The 14,415-nt window shown below is 35.5% G+C and overlaps 1 protein-coding gene across 4 annotated transcripts in view; it reads left to right on the top strand.

Moving 5' to 3' along the window:
- LOC128559083 (uncharacterized) overlaps nucleotides 1-14,415 on the top strand; it is a 33,495-nt gene that overhangs the window by 2,237 nt on the left and 16,843 nt on the right. For 2 of the 4 annotated variants that reach the window (XM_053550097.1, XM_053550099.1), the window contains exon 2: nucleotides 7,781-7,917. The exons of 1 other annotated variant lie outside the window; for it this stretch is intronic. The gene's annotated coding sequence lies outside the window, so the exon portion shown is untranslated. Of the gene's footprint in view, nucleotides 1-5,525; nucleotides 6,916-7,780; nucleotides 7,918-14,415 lie in introns of those variants that run through there. One more of the 4 variants, XM_053550098.1, reaches the window with a different exon arrangement.

Here is a 14,415-nt window from a genome sequence, read left to right as displayed (position 1 = left end):
TGTATCTATAAAATCTTGGAAGAATTCTAATCTGGGTCATGTGGGATTAAAAACAGGGTCACTATGTCAAATCTGTATTTACATTCAAGGGTCCACTTTTTTATGTCCACTCTTATACCCCAGTCACACATACAGCGCGAATAGCTACGTCTGGCCACGGATAGAAACGTAGCTATCCGTAACAACACTTGGTCAAAACGTATTTAACACTTATCCCAAACGTGCAAATTTTTCCAACTTTTGAACATGCACAAAAGTTTGATCAATCTGTAGCCATTTGAGCGTGACTTTAGTCGATCTTGGTTGAATCTGATTCATCCGTATTTAAACGCACTAAACCGTAATTATCTGTACTGAAACGTACCTTGCCGTGACATGATGATTTTAAAACTTGCTGTATTTCCCCGCGTTTTACAACCCGTTTACAGTTGGACAATACGCTTCCCTCTTTGATTGTGTCTGACGGAAGAGGGGGAGGACTCTATGATAAGCAGTTTTTAAATCCTACCAGGACTGAACTGTTTTGGTATCTGTCTTCTGGCCTGTTTCGTCGGGCCCTTAAGGGTGTTTATCTTATTGCTCTGTCTTCTGAAAAGGCATTGAGTACATTTTTGGTTCTTAAGGTTTGTTTTTTATATATTTATACACGAGCATTTTTGTGTTTTACATGCCATGCCTTTTTGTTTCCATTACGTGTGTTAGAGATTCACCTGGAGGGGATTACTTTTATTTATACTGTCCCGTGTCTTTGGAACATGGTGCGGGTAAGAGTGGGGGTTGGGTGCGCACCATAAACCGGTTTAAGCTCCCCCGTGGTGTTTTTGCCACTGACAGTTCCAAGGCGGTGCCCCACTGTGTTCCTTTGTTTAGTCTTCATGTGTTGGCTTTGTGTGTGTGTACGTGCGTGCGTGTGTGTTTATACTGTGCACGTTCGCGTGCTGTGGGTTTCGTTTTGGGGAGGCTGCGTTTTTGGTGCGTGACATTCCCTGTTTGATACTTGTCTTTATTTTTTTACTACGTTGAACAACGTTTCGGTACAGACAACTACGGCTTACTGAGTCTTCATATAATGATGATTCGCCCCCTGTCTGACTTTGGTTCAAAATTGAGTAAGTTTTACTACGAATTAACAAGTTAGAAGGAAGTTTAGGGTAAATTCTTGTACGTTTTAGAACGCCTTTCTGCAGATATAAAACCCTTGTAATATTCTGCAAATTTCGGGCAATCTCTAGATCCCACACCATTCAGTTTTTTTGCCGTCAAGGAAGTCACACAAGAGGCCCAAAACATTCCACATGATTGAAGCTCAAACTATGAGTGTGCTGCAGGTCTGCGCGGTGATGGACAGGGAAATGGTAGAATATGCTGGAGATGTGATTCAGTTAGAGGTCCTTCAGAAAGGAGACAGACGGAAAGGTATAAGAAAGCAGAGGATGGTGGGTCAGAGACTGGCTGATCAGGAGATCACTATATGTTCATTTTGATATTCTTGTACAAGAGCTTCTACTGGAAGACGCCATAGCCTTTAGGAAATTTCCTTCGCATCGACCGTGAGACTTTCCAGCAACTGCTTTATCATCTTGAAGACCACATTACAAAGGAAACAACCCGCTGGCAATGTGCTGTATCCCCGGGAAACTTGCACTGACATTGAGGTTCCTAGCAACTGGCGACAGCTATCACTCCCTGATGTATGTGTTCCGTGTTGCTCACAACACCATTTCATAGGTGTGTATGAGGCCCAGGTCATCAGGACACCAACCAAACCTGAAGAGTGGCTTGAAGTTGCTGAGAAGCTGGCAACCAGATAGCAATTCCCGCATGCCTTGGGTGCCCTTAATGGCAAGCATATTGCTATTGTGAAACCAAACAAGGCTGGCTTTCCACCTACTTCAACTACAAGGGATTCCATTCGATTGTTCTAATGACCTTGGTAGATGCAAACTACAACTTCCGGTGCGTGCAGATTGGCGATGTTGGTTCAAGCTTTGATGCACAGATCTGGAACCACTGTGACCTGAAGGAGCCATTTCGAGCAGGAGTCATTGGTATCCACGACCCAGCTCCACTACCCGTCGATGAGACCGACGCCATACTTCCTCAACGGTGATGATGCCTTTGGCATGAAAAGTTGGCTTATGAAGCCCTTCGGTAGACGGGGCCTCAATCATGAGGAGAGAGTCTTCAACTACCGGCTCTCCAGGGCCAAGAGAGTGGTTGAGAACTCATTTGGGATATTGGCCAGCCGCTTCAGATGCCTCCTCTTAACCTGGAAACCAATACAGTCTCCTTAGTGGTGCGTGCATGTGTCTGCCTCCACAACTTCATCAGGACCAAACACCTGGCTCAGGACAACAATCTCTTTCACCAGAAGGTCGAGGACCACAACCTTGTTCCTGGGGTCTGGAGAAACGATGTAAACCTTGAGGACGTGGGGCGGCAATGCTGGAGAGGATATACCGGAAGCACTACATGAACTTCCCTGTTGGCTCGGTGCCATGGCAGGACAGGATGGTGCGTTTGTATTGAGGTGCATCGAAATTAGTAGAATAGCCCTTTTGAGGATTGTCTGTGACACTTAAATCAATAAATGTAACAAGTACATGTACATTGTATGTTGGTTTTCCTTTTTTTATACATGTCCCGTAATTATTCACTAGTATCAGTTTTGCCTGAATTTATTTCATTTTTTTTTTATTCAACTGAGCATATTTAAAATGTTGCACTATAATGCTGTTTATTTCATGAGTATTCTCGTGTAACGGAGTTTTTAAAATCTATACGTATTACGGGAGAGTATAATAATACTGTTACAGTAGCGTGTACGTATAATTCTAAAATGACACGGGAATCCGCCACTATAATAAGATATAAAATCTACCGTTGTAAAATAATATAATAATCAATGCCTTCGTGTTGTTTATCGTCTGTTTTATCACGGTTTGCAAAGATTTTGGATGTGTAGGAATTTTTAACCACGAGGGCGATAACCCGACTAGCTAAATGTTCAAGCATCCGAGCGATGTAAACAGCGAGATAAGACAGACAATAAACAACAAGACGCCATCGGTAATTTTAATTATAACATGGTTTTGTCTACGTAATGATTTGAAATAAACAAGATTATTTTCACACATGTACGAGTGTAATCGATGTCGACCAGCAACCAGTAATATCGTTAGGTAAGTAATGACGTCAAAAGCTTCTAGCGTTCAATGAGATATCTAACATGACACGTGAAACTGCCACTATAGACGAAGAACAAATATACCGTTGTTTATTCTGAAATAAACAATACTTGAAATTTTGAATTCATTGTTATCTTAACGACGTCATTGGTTGCTAGTTGGCGTCGGTTACATTCGTATACGTTTTACTATATTCCTGCATCTTTGAGATTGTTACATAGTTATAATCATGTTAGAATGAAACAAAACTAAACATTGTCTTCTTTTTGTTTATTGTCTAATAAATCACGCTAAGCAAAGAGTTTGGGTGCGCATGATTTTAATAGCGAGTCCGTAACACGAAGACGAACAAGCACACAAGCGCACACATGCATGAAAGAATCAACAGTCAGGCAGCGAAGAGAGGAAAGAAACGCTAACGACAAACAAGACAAAATACGCAACGTGAAATACAAGATAGATAGAAAATATGTTGAACATAGGGACACAGCCATGGAGCGGCCAGTAACCTATATAAAGGAAACTGGGGGTTTAAATGTGTTTAGGGCAAACCAACCTCTCACATATCCTATTTTCAAAACGTTAGACAATACAATGTAAGTAATACCATTCCACGCTATGAAAGGCTCTTACATTATTGAAAAATGCCAAATTATATTAAATAAAAAAACATAAAAGTTTGGTAAATCTAAGTTATAATTTCGCCAATGTCCTCAACAACTTGTCTGAAGTGGGAGCACCAAGGCGTTTAAGGCTACTACTAAGAAAGCTGCAAGACAAGATTCCACTCCCTCCGTCTCTTTATGTAGGATGTAGGAGGAAAACATCACTGAGTCTTACGCTTTTTGTAGTAGAGGTGTCAGTCACTAGACATACACTCTGCTTCACGATTTTCGAATCGTATCCTCATTTGATAAACTTTTTAACACATTTTTCATAATCTGATAAAAATAAGTACTAAGTATAATTTCCCGCATTTTATAAACTACATCTGCTTTGTATTCCGGGTTAGTTTCATTTTTCTTCAACAATTCCAACCATCTGTGGTAAAATTTACTGAAAACCTTCCATAGCGTATGATAACGGTAACCTGCTGTAAAAAATAGTTTTGGCGATATGATGATTTATATCATTAAAATCCTCAGTCTTTGAGCAAGCTGTTGCAAAGCGAATAAGTTGTGAAATAATGACCTCGCATAATGTTGCACAAGAAACATCTCCACCAAGGTGGGGGAAGTTGACAATTTCAATTTTGAAATCGACTCTTTTATCATATATTTTCGTTTCTATATTATCATTCACAAATGTTAAATTAAAGTAAAAAATGACGCTTCTAAATTAGCCCTGTTAAGTTGTAACACTTTTGGGTACATTTCTTTCGTCATTTTAGTAAAATGCAAGTTATCCATATTTAGTAAAATGCAAGTTATCCATATTAAAATATCATCAAGATACATTGAGGTCAAAGTGTTGATTTCAAATTGTGTCGTCTCAGTGAAAAACTTAGCAAAAATGTTATGTTAAATATACTAACTAATGAATAAAATCGATAGGTGTGATATTCCAATCAAATCAGTCTTGATTAATCGAATGCATGTGTTTCTAACGATGCACATATTAGACTGATGCGTGATTTGGCGAAAATAATATTTATTTTCTTTCAGCATTCTTATATGTATCATATTAGAATGATCCATCAAATAATTTGCAATAATACATGTGTATCAGGTCATTTAGAATCAAGTTCAGCCACTTCTGATCAGCGTGTCTTATGAACTGACTCATATATTATTTGTAATTCATTAATAAATAAAGATTTTTTTTTTTCATTTTTTATTGCAAATTGAAGTATGAACAAATATTTTAAAAATACATAATAATAAATATGTTATAGTCCTTTCCAATGTTCCTTTTCGATCGGCGCGGCGTTGTATACACTGATTTATATTTTTCATGTAGTTCATATGAAACGTTTTCATAGTGCTTCTTTCCATAATTATCTTTTATTTTCAATTACTTTTTAAAATATGAGGAGATATTTTCATAATATCCATTAATTAACATGTGGCAGTCCCTTTTCAATTACTTAAGCGATTTCCAGTATCTCGTAACACTGGATTTATCCTGGTGCCGTAAAAGGTGATGGAAACAAGGCACTTTGTTGTACATTAAAATTCAGTCATTTAAATAGTAGTATGTATTGCAAATTTTACGAATAAACGGTGACATGGGTATTTTGTTCTGGTAGTCAACCCACATTTTGCGAACGCCTACATTGCTTTTAATTGACTGAATGATTCTCAATATACACTTCCCGTTAAGGTGTCATTTAATTGTACGATCACTAAAATTCCGTGTTTGAAACGGGAAATAGGAAATGTTTCAAAACCATTTCAAAAAAATAATAATAAAGTTGAGATTGCGCGGAATTTTATCGCAAGTTCCACTGTAATATGTCAAGGTACTTGAGTTTTTGGAGAATGAGTTATTTGTAGGGAAGACTTACTAAACTTGCTTTGTCTTAACTATTCATAGGCTGTTCAAATTGCAACGAATTTGGATATCTTTTGAATCATGAAAAAATACAAATTTACCTCTGAGTCTTGAAACCTGTTTGCAGTGAAACTCGTCACACATCTGTTTGTTGTTAAATAAAGTAAAGGCAAGTAAACTTATATTTATTTCAGAAATCTACTCTTCATTATTGGTTGTTCGTGGTTCATACATCTCAACCGTGAAAATATATCACCTAAATGATACGGAAAACTAGTAAAAGACTAGTCAAAAAGTAAGACAGTTTTGACAATACGTTGATGCAACCTTTTCCTTTTAGTCGGCGCATAATGATGTTTTGTACACCGTGTTTATATGTGTTACAGTCTCGTAATATTACATTACTTTTCATTCATAATACTTAACCTAGCGCACACAGCTATTCTAATAGCAGGAATTGTAAGAGACTAAAATCTTCATTTATAACCTAGAATAATACACTTCATGTAAGGTACATGTTTGTATATTATTTAACAAACTTAAACATTTTATGCGTCGTTCCGTACCCATTCTGTCATTATATTACAAGAACAGGTGTATCATTGAATGAGATTCAGGTAATATTTCAGTTTACGTTTTATTTGATAAAATAATATATTGTCATTCATTCTGTATACTTTGTCAACTATATTGAATGATTTTATATCTGTCTGTATTTATTATTAATCTTACTACAACAGGCCAAGGTGTTTTCAATTTATCTGTTAAAACAACATAATTTTTCTCCAATATCTTATAAACTTAAAAATGAAACTATCAATCAAGCCATGGTCTATCGAGCAAAGTTGCTTAAATTAACAAATGGGAAATACACGCGGTTCACAAGTGATTCATAAAAGAAATAAACAAGATTGACCGAAGTTTTTATAATGTTTTCATAATATGTTTATGAAAGTTTGTCCACATCGCAAAAGTTTAAAAAAATATATATCATTGCAGATTTCGCACTTGTCTGATATCAGCATTTATTAGTTGATCTTCAGTTTTATGAACCAAATGTACATGCTATTTTTAAAAATATCTAGATTTACTACACAATGTGCTATTACTTTTGAAATCTGGCGTCGTGGCAATTCAAGAAGCATATACTCGACATCAAACATCGCCATGTAACCACATTGATGAAGGCTATTCGCAAAGACTCTTGTGTAAATTGAACAAAAACGCAATATAGGTATGATTTCACATCGAAATGACTATACCCTTCTGTTACTTTTGTGTAGTGTTTTCTTTTTACTTTCAAAAGTATATAAACCCATAAAATTTGGAAGGGTCATTTCAATCTAATGAGTACAGAAATGTTACTTACAGACTAAGGACTTTGAATGTCCCCCATGTACCCAAATTTTACGGTTTTCTGTGCAAGAAGGAAATGTGTCACACATTTATGCCTGTTTTTAAACTTATACTTTATCCTTTACATCGTTTTAACAATTTTAACAGTAAGTTCTTAAATAAGGATTACAATGTTAAAAAACTTGAATAAAAATTTAAACGTAATTAAACTAGTTCTAGTTTGATTTGTTTACAAAATATGTTGAACAATCAGGGATCTGAACGTACACTTAGAATTATTATTTTATGTGATTTTATTATTTGTAAATAGATCAACTTGTCCCAGTTTCTAAGCTCCTAAATATCCGTCCGCCTTCCTGATTAAATGATCATCTCCTTCCTTAGATATTTATGACAAAATAAAACTGTTGTTTAATTATGTAAAAAAATATCATTACTATGTATAGTTTATCTTGGTTATTTCCGGTCCTAATTTATGTGACTAGTTTAGCTATGCTATTTTGTCATGCCTATCTCAGATTTAACTTTTCAGCTTATTCTTAAATACCCTTAACAGCCTGAGCAGTCTGTAAAAAGAACTAATAGAGGAAATGCATGAAGCCCCTACCCCCCCCCCCCCCCCCCCCCCCCCCCCAAAAAAAAAAGAAATGTATTTTCTAAGACAACCGAATGACAATTTCAGTTATTAACGTAATGAGTCGGCATGCAAGATATTAGGCTTTCATTTGTTGTTATATTTTCAGATTGCAAAATAACGGGGATAGACTTAAAAAGCAAGATGTGTTTTTGTTCCATAGTGGTGTGCATTTTCTTTTCAATACCGGTTTACATATCGTTCTCAAATGATGTAGAGTTATTTTACCATAACCATCTAGTAACGGTAACATTTTCTTTTTCCATTATATGCCTTTTATCACACTTAGTCAGATTACATTGACGCCAAAGCCCTTTTACGGCAACTGTTTTAAATGTCAAATCAGTTATACAAATGTTTTGCTGTTTCGTTTACGGCCGGTGCAGGTGAAGATCAAATTTAAAATCGAACTGTATTAGCGTGAGTGATCCTATTCGGCCTCAGTGGAGTATGAGATTGAAATTTTGATTACAAATTTTTCACATTAAAAATTAAATTCTAGATGTGAATAGCTATAAAAACTAGACTGTCACTTAAAAATAGTCATCAATATATCATTTATTTTAAAATATGCAATTTTGAAATATATGACAAATAATTTTTGTTATCAAACTTAGCGGAGACTAAAGCAGTTTTGTGAACATGAGACATGGACATTTGTTTGTTTCATGATTTGTTTCAATATGGTAATGTGTTATGTTTTCATTCAAACAATTAAACAACTTTGGTCGTTATCGCACGCGAAATTGTATTTGTTTGTACTATATCAAGGTTATCCGCCACTTTGTAAAATGTTACTTTGATATTTTTCCTAGCAACATGTAAGACAAAATTAAGAGCAAAATCATAAGAATATGGATAACAATGGTCCAATTAAGCAAACAGATTATACTTGTTGCAAACAAGCCTGAATTGTTCGCGCTCTCTTTCGGCAAGAGTCTGCTTTTTTCCTAATGTAAGATGCACAATGGAGTAGGGATCGGTAATTTAATACACTTGATAACCTAAAGTTTCTAAGACGTATGCTAGGCGTAAAGAAATCAACTAATACGTCCGCCCAATATAAAGAAATCGGCCGAGTACCATTGTACGTAATCCGAAAAGTTATTATTCTGAAATACTGGAAAAAATGATATCCGAGGTAAATCTTTCACTGGCTTTCAAACTATATACGATGCTGGAAAACGAAGTGGATATCAACATAACAAATATAAAAACTTGGCCACTTACGTAAAATATACAAGAAGAACATGGCTTCGGTTACATTTGGCAGGCACAGAATATAAATAGAAGGGTACTTTTATCCATTAAACAACGAATGGTTGATAACTATTATAAATCATTGTATTCTGAAGTAAATAATTCGCCGCGTCTCCAGGCATATTGTAGTTTTAAGCATACGTTTGCACGCAAACAATATGTTGATTCACTGGCACCAGATCAGAAAGAAATGCCTCCGTACGTGTTATACCCTACCCCTAGGTATTCTATAAGAACCATGGTCATGAACGGGAAAATATACTAACCCGTTTCAATCGCGCATTTCATACCTAAAAGACGTAGTGCGGTAAATGTGTACTATGGATATCAAACAAGTGGTAATTTATCTTCCATTGTGTACCGGTCACATTTTTTCAATACATCTTACCTTAGAAAAACAACGCATAGTTTATAGTTATTTTAACATTACACAAAAAACTTGCTTGAACTTCCCTGGTGAAGTTCCGTTCTAGATTACAAAACCATTCTGATTGGCTGTTGTGAAAATGTATGTCCATCGTCATTTTACTACACGTGTTCGCTAAAATGTGAAAATGCAGCATAAATGTGCAAAATGAATAAAATAAACAGAACAGATGCAGACCAATGTACTTTTCAAATTAAAGACAATACAAATAATTTTCATTCATCATTTTCGTTTTTTGGGTTAAAATTTGTGTTTTTTTTTAAAATTCCTTTTTGTTTTTTACGTTTCGCCAAACATGTACACGGCGTCCCTCTAGCCCCGGATATTCATTGGGGAAGTCAAGCAATTTTTTTTTATAACGTTACGAAATCATAAAATAGTTGAAAATCTCAGCAATAAAAAAATTTGAACAATGTGACTGGCGCACGATGGAAGTTAAATTTATCGTTTGTTCAAATACAGGTACCCATTCACCGAACTGCGCTTTTTTAAGTTGAAAGATGACGATTTGAAACGGGTTATGCACCCCCCGTTCATGACCTGGTTCTTATAAAAACCTAGGGGTAGAGTAAAACACGTAGGAGGCATTTTTTTCTGACTGGCCAGTGTGGTTGATTGTATACAAACAAAAAAAATTTACAGCTCCTTAAAAATTTCCCTTTGTACTGCGATAATTGTTCATACAATCAGAGAAATATAATTTCGCATATAGGGCTCAGAGACTCTGTAAATCATGTCATATGAATCAAATTGAATTAGAGTTCCATTTCCTATCACTTTACCGAAAACAGAATTAAAAGAAAAAGTTTTTAAAACCCAAGTTTGGTCACTTTAACTATATAACCGTCTCACACACCAGAAACTGCATTTTTATGTTTCTCGCTTCGATACTATTTTACTTGTTATAAAAATAAAAAATTTTTAAAAAAAAAAAAAAAAATTTGGTTTTGGTATTGGAATTTTATCTGCGTTTTTTTTGAAAATGTGTTTTTAGCTTTTTAATTTTAGCGTATTTTCGCCCACGTTTTCCCGCGAATTTTTGACGGGAAAGGCCGTACCGGCGACATAACCCACAAACAAATAACCCCCTTTACAATATTTCAAATTTTTTTCAAAAGAGATTTTTAACAATGAAAAGATAAAAAGAAAAAAAACGATATAAGAAAGAAAAAAAAGAAATTCATATCTCAGATACAAAAGTTTTTTATAGTCCATTCTAATCTGACTGAACAGGCTTTTATGTAATTGTGAAATTTAAGTAGCCAAACAAAACCTTCTAAATTCAAAAACGTCCCTTTAAACCGTGAATACTGATTCCGGTTTTTCTCCCTAGGGGTAGTATTGCATCCCTGAAACGACTTTTAGAGGATAACAAAAATCACGCTTTTCGGTTTACGGCACAACCTGGGACGAAACTCGCCTGGAAAAATCCTCCACGAGTGAAGACAAGTGAACCTCGGCTTGTCTTCCGGGGAGAACATCACCAGAAAAAACGTCGGGGGGAAGGGGAAACTAAAATAATAACTGGAAGCCCAAGCAAAAACAAATAAGTCAGGGCATAAAACTGCTCCTTTTGGGACACCATACCTCCGTAGCTTCCAAAATAAACGTCATTTTTAAAAAAAAAACATTGGGGGTACTAAGTTCAAACGTCACATAAAAAATACGTCCCCTTTTTACTTCCATTATTACAAAAATTCTTTTTCTTAAAAACAAAGTTAAATATGAAAAAGTATAAAAAGTATAGATAAAAAATATAGATACGGGCAGATAAACTGCAGCCATTATTTACAACTACAAATTAACAAAATTTTAATATAATCAAACGTTATATATGTTTGGGTCCCTAAATATTTAAAGCCATACCTACAACGGACATTAATTAATGTGCAAGGAGGGACACAAATTCAAAACAAAAATAATTTTTCAAACATGGGCACTAGATTGCCATATAAATTTATACATAACAATCAATGCAGTAATGGCGTTCCATTTTAACAAAAGTTTGACATAAGGGTTTTTGAAACAGTCTTTTCAATTATCAGATACAAAATTTTATACAAATTTTTCATCTTATATAAATAAACTTTAAACTTTCCCTTTCTAAAAAATTTTAAAAAATCGAAAAATTTTTAATAAACATCCTGACATACCGAAACTAGCCAAAATCATAGCCGAAAAGTAAAGATAGTACAGAATTCTGTAGAATAACAAAAATTTACCAAATAAAAATCGAATGCAAAAATCATACAAAAATCTAACAAATAAATTTCTTACCTCGATCGAGCATAAATTTCTAGCAAGAAAATACTTCAGACATAGATTCGTCTAATAAAGTCGTAAGGTGGGTGGCGCAAGGCATATCTAGTCCAGTCTATTTAAAGGGTAATGTCCCGCCAAATACTAAATTTCATGGGATTCACGCTAAGCCGTGAGCTATGACTATTGTCATATTCACGGGATTCACATATAGTCCGGGAAATCTAACTACTTTGCGCGAATTTTTAATATGACAATTTGAGGCCCATTATAGTGTATTGGGATAAAAACCATAAATTACGAGTTTATAAAAATTATCAACTTTCTATTACTGAACAGAATTTAATGAAATTTTCATGGAAATTTAAGTTATGAAATAAGAAAAACATGAGAGGTATTTTCAGCGTGAAATCTGACATTTACCTCAATAACCCTCAAAAATTTACAAAAGATGAACAAGACTGCATTACACTACATATAAAATAAGGCCCGTATGTCAAATTTGTGACACACGTCCCCCCCTTAAAAAGAAAAAATTTATAATTTCTTAAATAAAAAACTAATTGCATACTGCACATACAAACACAACAAAAAAAAAAAAACACGCTGTCACTATCTGTACACCATATAATATAGCCACCTGTCCTACACTCTACTTAAATAATCTGCACCTACATTTTCTCTACCAGGAATTGCTCTGATACTGTCCTATATGGCTGCAATGCCAATGCCCTCTCATCAGCCTGGAATTGCTAAGTCGATTTATTCAAAATAATTTGACGGCTGATGATCTGTCTCTAATACAAAGGCTTTACCGAACTAAACCGTGAAACTTAGCTACTGCCCATACTATCGCGAAACCCATCTTCTCTATCACTGATACTTTTGCTCCCCTAGGTAGCAATTTTCTACTAGCATACGCTATAGGTAATTTTTTCTCCATCACCTTCCTGAAGTAATACTGAGTCCTAAACCTAAAACTCTAAGCAATCTACTCTCAATATAAAAGTCTGATCTAAATCTGGCAACTTCAAATAGGCGACCCATTAAGCTAGCCTTTCAAAAGTCGGAAAGCCTTTTTCTTTACTTTCATTTCACCCCACTCTAACAAGATTTGGGCTGACCCTTTTTCGTCCAAATCTGTGAGTGAACTGCAATGGCGCCGACCATTTGAGATAAACTTAAAATGTATCAATAGAAGTATGCATACCAAAATAAATATCTGTCAATACCGTAGTGAGAAATGTCTAACAAATCTACTACTTCCCTGTTTACAATGCTACTGTAAACTCTGGTTTACCTCACATCTTGTACGTTTCTGTACCCTGCGTTAAAGACAAAAAACTATATCCTTTTCTACTCTACTTCAAACATCATCACTACTTTCAATTCGGATCTAAATCTGTCCATAAATCTCTCTGATCCTCCTCTACAATAGCTACCAACCTTACTTAAAATACCCTTATCTGTATAGACTTACTAATCATCCTTCCTTCACAGTATGTTTCAGCATGTGCTTGAAACGTTTTCAACTTTCCGTCTTACATTCTATCCTTGTAATCTATCTATTAAAACCTCTCCTACTAATAAGGACCCTTCAATGTAACAACACTTATTATTTTTTTGTAGGAAAATACAATACCTACTACCCGCCTTAAACCTCCTCCTCTAGACCTTCCAATTGTAATCCTTCTTGTACTAGCACTACTTTTTGCTAACTGTTGCAGAGCTATCTTACACGTATCCTCCAACTTTTCTTGCAAACCATAACATACTGGTAAGTGGTTTCACCTCATCATCTCCGTCTTACCAGCCCATACCTCTCTTAGCACACAGTTTTATCGTCCACGCTTGTTCAGCCGAAAAGAAACTCCAAAGGAGAAAATCCCAAACTTTCCTTGCGGAACTTCACGGTAAGCAAACAACATAGCATTCAAATACCAATCCCCAATCTCTAGTCTCTCACTACACAAACCTTCAACAATTGCTTCAAACTACCGTTAAACATCTCTACTAAACCGTACCCATAGGTTGATACGGTGTTGTAGTTAACTGCCTTAATGACAATAATCTAACTAACTTCTGCCATAAGGTCTGACGTAAACTGCGATCCACAATCGTAACATTTCCTCTGCACGCGCTAACTACTATACATATCTACTAATGCCTCTGATACTCTCTCAGTTTTCAATACTAGGTAGTGCTATGGCTTCTGGATATCTAGTAGCATAATCGACCATAGTCCAAAATGTACTTGTTTTTCCTATCATCATAGTTCGATCGGACCAACGATAATCGACGGCAACTCTCTTAAACGAGTATCAATAAAAGGCAATTTTCCTAACGGAACTTTTACTTACTCTACCTTAGCTATAGTACGTATTGAACAAATACTAGCAATGACTGACAGTACCTCCTAACCTCTGGCCATTTCTCCTGCCAGTAAAATTCCGCCTAATACCCTAGTCACTAGTTTTCCTTATACCTAAATGAAAGGCTGACAAGTAACGAAACATGTGCAAACTTCATCACAGTTTTTCTCTAAGACATTTAGTACAATCAACCTGTCTACTTTTGTCTAAATTCTGGGCGGTAATACTCCTCTATATAACAATCTATTCCAATCTCAAACCTAACTGAACCTTTACCTCTACACTGCTTAATCGTACCTCCTCAGCCTTCTTTCTACACAAATCTAACGTGCTATCTTCGGTAGCTTATCTAAGCATTCCTCTCCAGATACATCTAATATCTGAGACGGAACTTTAAGCTTAACTTCTTCTTAACGTTGGGCTTGC

This window comes from Mercenaria mercenaria, chromosome 8 (assembly GCF_021730395.1).
Source record: "Mercenaria mercenaria strain notata chromosome 8, MADL_Memer_1, whole genome shotgun sequence".
In the NCBI taxonomy this organism is placed as follows: Eukaryota; Metazoa; Mollusca; class Bivalvia; order Venerida; family Veneridae; genus Mercenaria; species Mercenaria mercenaria.
This window is presented reverse-complemented; position numbering and strand designations above follow the sequence as displayed.